Below are 10,785 nucleotides of genomic sequence, written 5' to 3'. Positions count from 1 at the left end.
AAAGGTAGAAAAAATCCAGATAGGACTTAGGGACCTGAATGATAACGCAAAACGCTCAAACATACGTATTATAGGCATTCCAGAAGGAGAAGAGAAGGGAAAGGGGTCAGAAGGAGTGTTGCAGGAAATAATGAATGAAAACTTCCCAAATCTACTGAAAGAGACAGATGTACATATCCAAGAAGCACAGCGCACTCCACTGGTCATAAACCCCAACAGGCCCACCCCAAGACATATACTTGTCAAATTATCCAATGCTCAAGACAAAGAAAAAATTCTAAAAGCAGCAAGAGAAAAGAAAACCATCACATACAAGGGAAACTCCATAAGATTAAGTGCTGATTTCTCATCTGAAACGATGGAGGCAAGAAGGCAGTGGTATGATATAGTCAAGGTACTAAAGGAAAAAAATCTCCAACCAAGAATACTCTATCCAGCTAAACTAGCATTCAAAAATGATGGAGAGTTCAAAATATTCACAGATAAACAGAAACTGAAAGAGTATATCAACAAGAAACCTCCCCTTCAAGAAATTCTTAAGGGAATTCTGCAGGAAGAAAGGAAAAAACAGGACAGTCAGAGATGGAGGAGAGTGTAAAAGCAACAAGAAAGACAAAAATAGAAGGGGAAAATAAAATAATACAAACAAAATATAACAAACACAAATCCAACCAAAATATGGCTACCATAAATAACTCTCTAAACGTAATAACACTGAATGTCAATGGATTAAACTCACCTATCAAAAGATTCAGACTGGGACACTGGATAAGGAAATACGACCCATCTATATGCTGCCTACAAGAGACACATCTTAGACCCAGAGACTCATGGAGGTTGAAAGTGAATGGCTGGAAAACAATCATACAAGCAAACAACAACCAAAAAAAGGCAGGAGTAGCTATATTAATATCAGACAAAATAGACTTTAAATGCGAAACAATTGTGAGAGACAAAGAAGGATACTATATTTTAGTGAAAGGGAAAATTTGTTAAGAAGATTGAACAATCATAAATATTTATGCTCCTAACAAGGGCGCCTCTAAATATGTGAGGCAAACGCTGGAAAAACTAAGTGAAAGAATAGATGCATCTACAATTATAGTGGGGGATTTTAATACACCACTATCAACTCTGGACAGAACATCTCAAAAGAGAATCACTAAAGAAACAAAACATTTGAACAGTATATTAGAAGAGCTGGATCTAATAGACATATATAGATCATTACACCCAAACACAGCAGGATATTCATTTTTCTCAAGCGCACATGGAACATTCTCCAAGATTGATCATATGCTAGGCCACAAAGAAAGGCTTAATGAATTCAGAAAGATCGAAATCATGCAAAACAATATCTCTGACCACAGTGGAGTCAAGCTGGAAATTTGCAAGGGACAGAGACCCAGACTTCACACGACAATTTGGAAATTAAACAGCACACTCTTAGAAAAACAGTGGGTCAAAGAGGAAATCTCAAAAGAAATCAATGACTACCTTGAAACAAATGATAATGATAACACAACATACCAAAATTTATGGGATGCAGCAAAAGCGGTACTGAGAGGGAAATTTATAGCCATAAATTCATATATCAAAAAAGAAGAAAGAGCAGAAATTGAAGAATTAACTGCACATTTGAAGGAATTAGAAAAACAACAACAAAGTAACCCAACAGGAAGAAGAAGGAAGGAAATAACAAAGATAAGAGCAGAACTAAATGAAATAGAAAATAAGAAAGCACTTGAAAAAATAAACAAGACCAAGAGCTGGTTTTTTGAGAAGATCAACAAAATTGACAAACCTTTAGCAAGACTAACAAAGAAAAAAAGAGAAAAGATGCAAATACACAAAATAAGAAATGAGAAAGGTGATATCACCACTGACCCCACAGAAATAAAGACTATCATAAGAGGATACTTTGAAAAACTATATTCCAACAAAAATGACAATTTAGAGGAAATGGACAAATTCCTAGAAATACATAAGCAGCCCATACTGACGAAAGAAGAAATTGATGATCTTAACAAACCAATCACAAGCAAAGAGATAGAATCAGTCATTAAAAATCTCCCAACTAAGAAGAGCCCAGGGCCAGACGGCTTCACAGGTGAATTCTACAAAACATTCCGGAAAGAACTAACACCAATCCTGTTGAAACTATTCCAAAAAATCGAAACAGAAGGAACACTGCCTAATTCCTTCTATGATGCCAACATTACCCTAGTACCAAAGCCAAACAAAGACACCACAAGAAAGGAAAATTACACACCAATTTCTCTAATGAACCTAGACGCAAAAATACTTAACAAAATACTTGCTAATCGTATTCAACAACACATTAAACGAATTATACACCATGACCAAGTGGGATTTATCCCAGGTATGCAAGGATGGTTCAACATAAGAAAATCAATCAATGTAATACACCATATAAACAGATTGAGAGAAAAAAACCACATGATTATATCTATAGATGCAGAAAAGGCATTTGACAAAATACAGCACCCCTTCCTGATAAAAACACTCCAAAAGATCGGAATACAAGGAAACTTTTTTATTTATTTTTTATTGACTTTGTAATAATATTACATCAAAAATATATATGTGAGGTCCCATTCAACCCCGCTCCCCCACCCCCCCCCCCTTTCCCCCCCCAACAACACTCGTTCCCATCATCATGACACATCCATTGGATTTGGTAAGTACATCTTTGGGCACCTCTGCACCTCATAGTCAATGGTCCACATCATGGCCCATACTCTCCTCCATTCCATCCAGTGGGCCCTGTGAGGATTTACAATGTCCGGTGATTGCCTCTGAAGCACCATCCAGGGCAGCTCCATGTCCCAAAGACACCTCCACCTCTCATCTCTTCCTGCCTTTCCCCATACCCATCGTCCACCATGTCCACTTTTCTCAATCCAATACCACCTCTTCTATGTAGACATTGGATTGGTTGTGTCCATTGCACCTCTATGTCAAGAGGAGGCTCAAATTCCACATGGATGCTGGATGCAGTCCTCCCATTTTTAGTTGTAATCACTCTAGGCTCCATGGTGTGGTGATTGTCCTTCTTCAACTCCATCTTAGCTGAGTGTGGTAAGCCCAATAAATCAGATTGTAGGTGCTGGAGTCTGTTGAGGCTCAGGACCTGGCTATCACATTGTCAGTCCAGAGATTCAAATCCCCTAAATATATCTTAAATCCCAACGTTAACTGCACCTCCAGCACATTAGCATGAAAGTCTTATGAAGGGAGATCCCATCTGAGTCCAGATTCATCACACATAAACACCATTTCCAAAGAGGGGCCATCTGCCCTGGTAGTTAACCCCATCGGCCATGGCCATAACTCTCATGGGTCTCTTTAGCCTCAAGGAAACTTTTTGAACATGATAAAGAGTATATATGAAAAACCTAAAGCCAACATTGTTTACAATGGCGAAGTCCTGAAATCCTTCCCTCTAAAATCAGGAACAAGACAAGGATGCCCATTGTCTCCGCTCCTATTTAACATTGTCTTGGAAGTACTGGCTCGAGCACTGAGACAAGAACCAGATATAAAAGGCATTCAAATTGGAAGGGAAGAAGTCAAAATTTCATTATTTGCAGATGACATGATCCTATATATAGAAAACCCTGAGAGATCTTCAACAAAGCTCCTAGAACTCATAAATGAGTTTAGCAAAGTCGCAGGTTATAAGATCAATGCGCAAAAATCAGTAGCATTTCTATACACCAATAATGAGCAAGATCAGGAGGAAATCAAGAAACAAATACCATTCACAATAGTAAATAAAAAAATCAAATACTTAGGAATAAATTTAACTAAAGAGGTAAAAAACTTATACATCGAGAACTATACAAGATTGTTCAAGGAAATCAAAGAAGACCTAAATAAATGGAAGAATATTCCCTGTTCATGGATAGGAAGACTGAATATTATTAAGATGTCTATCCTACCAAAACTGATCTACACATTCAATGCAATCCCAGTAAAAATCAACACAGCCTTCTTTAAGGAACTAGAAAAACTAACTATGAAATTTATTTGGAATAAAAAGAGGCCCCGAATAGCCAAAGACATATTGAAAAAGAAAAACGAAATAGGAGGAATCACACTTCCTGACTTCAAAACATACTACAAAGCTACAGTAGTGAAAACAGCATGGTACTGGCATAAGGAGAGACACACAGACCAATGGAATCGAATTGAAAGTTCAGATATAGAACCTCATGTATATAGCCATATAATATTCGATAAAGCCACCAAACCCTCTCAACTGGGAGAGAATGGCCTATTCAACAAATGGTGCCTGGAGAACTGGATAGCCATATGTAGAAGAATGAAAGAGGATTACCATCTCACACCTTATACAAAGATCAACTCTAGATGGATCAAAGACCTAAATATAAGAGCCAAGACCATAAAGACCTTAGAAAGCAGTGTAGGGAAACATCTACAGGACCTTGTAATAGGAAATGGCTTCATGAATATCACACCAAAAGCACGAGCAGCAAAAGAACAAATAGATAAATGGGACTACCTCAAAATTAAAGCCTTCTACACCTCAAAGGAGTTTATCAAGAAAGTAAAAAGGGAACCCACACAATGGGAGAAAATATTTGGCAACCATATATCTGATAAGAGACTTATAACTTGCATATATAAAGAACTCATATATCTCGAAAACAAAAAGATAAACAACCCATTTAAAAAATGGGAAAAAGATTTAAACAGACACTTCTCCAAAGAAGAAATACAAATGGCTAAAAAGCACATGAAAAAATGCTCCAAATCCCTAGCTATCAGGGAAATGCAAATCAAAACGACAATGAGATACCATCTTACTCCCATAAGATTGGCAGCCATGAAAAAAACAGTAGAATACAAATGCTGGAGAGGATGTGAAGAAAGGGGAACACTCATCCATTGCTGGTGGGAATGCAGAAGGATCCAACCATTCTGGAGGACAGTTTGGCAGTTTCTCAAAAAATTATCCATAGATTTGCCATATGACCCAGCAATACCACTGCTGGGTATATACCCATCAGATCTGAAAACAAGGACACAAACCGATATATGTACACCAATGTTCATAGCAGCATTGTTCACCATCGCCAAAAGTTGGAATCAATCCAAAAGTCCATCAACAGATGAGTGGATCAATAAAATGTGGTATATACACACAATGGAATACTACTCAGCTGTAAGAACCAATACACTACAATCGCACGTGACAACATGGATGAACCTTGAGAATCTTATGTTAAGTGAAGCAACCCAGGCATTGAAGGACAAATACTATATGACCTCAATGATATGAAATAAGTTAACTGCCTCAGAGAGCTAGAGTCTGGAAAAGTGGCTTACTGGAAATCGGGGGGTGGAGGAAGGATGTGAGTTAACGTCTGTAGGGGTGGAATCTGTGATGAGCTGGGGGTAAGTATGAGCACAAAGAAGGGACAAAATGGGGGCAAGGGGTTACCTTCGGGTGGGGTTTTCTGGGTTTGAGGGGGGCTGGGGATGGGAAGAGGGGTAATATGGTCCAAGAAATAGGTGGGAGGGAGGGGCAACATACAAACATGGGAGAGTGCCAGAAGTTCGTTGAGAACTAAATGTTGAGTAAAACGTATCAAAGTATAAACGTATCACCTGGTTAGGACGCTCAGGGGGTATGGTCTGATGCGGGACGGACTCCGGAGGGAATAGCTGAAGGCTCATTTTGCCAAGGTGGGTTCTACCATTGGGTGGGGTGGACCCATATCCTGGGGAAGACTAATGCCGTCGAATAGAGAGAACTGTATCTCTCGTGAGAAAGGACGGCTCCCAGGGCATTAGATTGGCAGGCGTTGTGGGCCCTAAGGGGAGGGGAAAATGGACGTGCAATGGATAGAACAAAGGTAAATAAGGGGGCAAAAGAGGAGTTATGTGAGAGTACACGAGGATGAATATAAAACAGCTAATATTACACCAAAAACATATAGGGGACGACAGACTAATAATGAAAACCATAAGACAAAACATAGGATAACTAAAAAATTTAGAAAACTGTACAACCTAAAGTATGGACCACATAGTAAGCACAAATGTTACCTTGTTTGAAAACTATAGTTTCGGAATCTGTACATCAGTTTCAGGAAATATGATATGAATAAGTTAAAAGATTATTGCTGTGGAAGGGAAAAGGTTTTATGGTGGATCTGGGGAAATACTGTATATTGTATACATGAATTTTGGTGATCTAAGACTCTTCTGAAGCTGACATTATGTTGGGATTCACTTTACGGGAAGTTTTGGATCACAGAGTGGTTCAACAATGGCAGCGGAGGAATACTGATATGGGATGTTATTGACAGGATATATATGGTTGACAGGGAGTTATACAGGGCATATGCCCAGGGTATATGGTAATGTCTATATATACTCATAGTGGAAACAATTAAAAACAACAGCTGGGGGGGTACTGGGCTCCTGGCCGGGGGGTCACTGTTGTGGGCCCTGGGAGAGCAGCGGCAATCCTCCAGGTGCAACGGCAAGAACCAGGAAGGAAGGAGGGCCCAACAGTGGGCTCTTGATACTAATGGCTACACTTTTGAGCCTATGCACCTGCAATAAGAACAAGGCCTAGAGTAGCATTGTGCCTGGGGGTTTCCTCCTGACAGCCTTCATGTTACTCAAATGTGGCCACTCTCACAGCCAAACTCAGCGTGTAGATGTGATGCATTCCCCCCAGCGTGGGACACGACACCCGGGGATGAGCCTCCCTGGCACCGAGGGATCACTACCACATACCAGCTGAAGAAGCAACTAGAAAATGACCTTGAATTAAAGATTCAATGCGGAACAGCAGAATATACCTGTCTACATATAATAACATGACTTCGGGAAGCGGTTTGACCTAATGTAAGGGGGAAATGGAAAGGAGAAATGAGATTATAAGGCTGTGAGTCTCTAAAAAAGAGTCTGGAGGTTGTCAGAAGGAATACCCCTATGTACAACTGAACAGAGTCTAAGAGACAGATAAGGTAGATACAACCCCAGGTATTGGTTCTTTTGAGGGATAAAGAGACCCACGGGTTCTATGGTCATGGCAGAAGGGGTTCACTGCCATGACTGATGGCCCTTCTTTGGAGCTGGTGTTTCTGCGTGATGGAAATGGACTCAGAGGGGATCTCTTTTCACAAGACTTGCATGCTACTTTATTGGAATTGTAGTTGGTGCTGGGTTTAAGATATATGTAGGGGATTTGAATCTCTGGACTGATAATATGACAGAGGCCCAGAGCCTCAACAGACTTCAGCTCCTACACTTTGACTTATTGGACTTACTCCACTCAGCTAACATAGAGTTGAAGAAGGTCAACCACCACAACATGGAGCCTAGAGTGTCTACAACTAGAAGCGGGAAGAGTGCATCCAGTACCCATGTGGAATCTAAGCCCTCACTTGACATAGGTGTGCAATGGACACAACCAATCCAATGTCCACAGAGGCAATGTGAAATGGGTGTGGGAACGGTAGCCATGGGGGCTGCTGGGTGTGGGGAACGGGAGGAAGAGATGAGATGTGGAGGCGTTTTCGGGACGTGGAGTTGTCCTGGATAGTGCTTCATGGACAATTACGGGACACTGTAGATCCCCCCAGGGCCCACTGGATGGAACGTGAGAGAGTCTGGGCTATGATGTGGACCATTGACTATGGGGTGCAGTGATGCTCAGAGATGAACTTACCAGGTGCAATGGATGTATCACGATGATGGGAGAGAGTGTTGCTGTGGGGGGAGTGGGGGGCGGGGGTGGTGGGGTTGAATGGGACCTCATATATTTTTTTTAATGTAATTAAAAAATAATAATAATAAATAATTATTTAAAAAAAATAAAATAAAATGCATATAAAAGTAAAAAAAAAATCATAGGATTGTACAACACAAAAGTGTTATAAGTATAATCATTATATATAAGTATAAATATAATATTTTTTCACCATTTTTAACAAAAATATTACACTAATGTAAAGTGTTAATAATGGAGGGAGGGTAATAGGGAACTCTATATCTCCCCACCACCAATACCTTGCATTGTTGTGAAACATTTGCTACAAACTATGAAAGAGCATCTTCAAAATATTACTAACTATAGTCCATATCTTATATTTTGTGTATTTTCCCCCTACTCACCCAATTATTAACACCCTATATTAAGATTACATATTTTTATTGTTCAGAAGAAAATATTCTCATATTTGTCTTGTTATCCACAGTCCATCATTCACCACTGGATTCACTATGTTATACAGTTCCATGCTTTGTACAGTCCATTCAGAGTGGGCACTCAGTGGCTCATTTTTATCACAGAGTTGTGCTGTCATCACCTCAAGTCAATTTTAGAACGCTTTCATTACTCCAAAAGGAAAAATCCCATATCTTCCTATAACCCCCTATTGTTGCTGTTTAGTATTGGAAAAAATATCTTCTTGCCATTATTGCAAAATATTACAATATTACTTTTAACTATCGTCCATAAGTTACATTGCTTGTAATTTTCCCATATATTACCATATTCTTAGCACTTTGTAAAAGAAGAACATTCTTATATTTATAGTATTAAACACAATCTTCATCGACCACCAAAATTACTATATTATACATTCCCTAGATTTGTGTCTAGTTTCCTTTCAATAAAAAAGAGTAGTCTGTGGAAGTAAAAATTATTTTTAAAACTTTGTCAATAGTAGATGTCACAGGTTAGTTTATGATGTGATCTCAGCTTTTTTTCTCTGATTAATACACACTTCCTGTCTTTTAACATACTCTCTTTTTTCAACTACCATCAACAATTATAAAGTATTTTTTCTTCCAGGTTCAAATCCTTTCCCAAGCCTGTATACTATCTTATAGATCCAACTTCCTTAAAAAATCCAAAACCGAACCCAAACTCCTTAGTATGTTAAACTCAGTAAATGGCCTCACCATAGACCCTGACTTGTAAGTTAATACCTATGTCACTTCATACCCACTAGAATGCCTATTATCTAACAAAAAAAAGGAAAATAAGTATTGGTGGGAATGCACAGAAATTGGAATACTTATACATTGTTATGGGCATGTAAAATGGTGCCACTGTAGAAACAGTTTAGCATTTCCTCAAAAAGTTAAACATAGAATTACCAGATGACCTGGTAATACCAGTCCAGGTATATACCCCCAAAAATTGAAAACAGGGACTCAAACAGGTACTTGTACACCAAGGTTCATAAGCAGCATTATTCACAACAGCAAAAAGGTAGAAACAACCCAAATGTCCATCAACAGTTGACTGGATAATAAAATGTAGCATACACAAGCAATGGAATTTTATTCAGATGTAATATTATTCAGATGTAAAAAGAAATAAAAATTCTGATATATGCTACAACATGAACACAGAAAACATTATGCTGAGTGAAATTAGCCAGACACAAAAGGACAAATAATGTGTGATTCTATTTATATACCTAGAGTAAGCATATTCATACAGGCAGAAAGTAGATTAGAGTTTACCAGGGACTGGTGTGTGTGTGTGTGTGTGTGTGTGTGTGTGTGTAAGAGGGAGTTAACGTTTAATGGGTACAGAGTTTCTATTTAGCATGATGAAAGGGTTTTGGTAATACATGGTGTTGAGGGTAGAATAATATTGGGAATCTAATTAGTATCACTTAATTGTATACTTAAAAATGTTAAAAAAAAAAAAAAAGTAAGTTTTGCTATGTATAGGTGTAGTGCTTTGCCAATGTTTATGAATTCCAAAAATAGATATTGGATTGTGTTTGCAGTCTGGTCTATTTCTCTGGGCATATTAGACAGTATTAAATTCAGAGGTTTCACTTTTACTTTATTAAGTTATGATTTTAAGGCTTTGACTTGGCCACATCAGTAGGACTTTGAGTTCCTGTCCCCTTGGTGGGCAGGGACTCACAGAGAAAACAACACGGCAGGGAAGAAATTTGTAGTTTTGGATGCTGAAACCTGGAAAGTAAACACACAGAACACAGAGGAATACAGATGGCTCCACAGACACACCAGAGGCCCCAGGAAGAGAGATTGCCTGAGAGTCTACAGCTGACCTTGTGGAGAGACCAGAGCAGCAGCTGAGCCCAGAAAGAAATGAGCCCCAGGGAGAGAGACATTTAGGAGGAAGAGGAAGGCTGAACCCTCGCAGAGACTGGCAGCCATCTTGCTTCAACACATGGCAATTGACTTTGGTGAGGGAAGTAACTTATATTTTATGGCCTTGTGACGATAAGCTTCTACCACAAATAACTATCCTTTATAAAAGCCACAGATTTTTGGTACTTTTTATCAGCATCCCTTTGGCTAACGAATACAATAAGTTATAACAATAAACTTTTTTTAAAAGTGTGCTATTTGTATACTTAAACTAAAATGTTGGGTTGGGATTACGATGTGGATGGGGTCACAGACAGGACAATGGTATCTCTATCAGATGGTTCAAGAATTGTATCACATAGCCTGTAATTTATCTTGTTCACATTTTCTATTACATTGAAATACTCATAATTTTTCATAATCAAAACTAAAGAACCATAAATTTGTTTCATAATTTTTCATGTATTTTTTTTTTTTTGTCATTCTGATAATTAGAAAATTTCACAGAAATTGGAAGTGTGGTGTCAAGGTGGTACCCAGTTATAATTGTTCTAGTGAAGCTGTTCTAGAGTTATTTTCCTATGACTTCACTGCACCTAAAATACTTTGAGAATTGGCCTATAATGGAATTGGCCT

The sequence above is a fragment of the Dasypus novemcinctus genome, unplaced genomic scaffold (genome assembly GCF_030445035.2).
Source record: "Dasypus novemcinctus isolate mDasNov1 unplaced genomic scaffold, mDasNov1.1.hap2 scaffold_282, whole genome shotgun sequence".
NCBI lineage: Eukaryota > Metazoa > Chordata > Mammalia > Cingulata > Dasypodidae > Dasypus > Dasypus novemcinctus.
The sequence above is the reverse complement of the archived record's forward strand: the minus strand, read 5'-3'. Positions refer to the sequence as shown.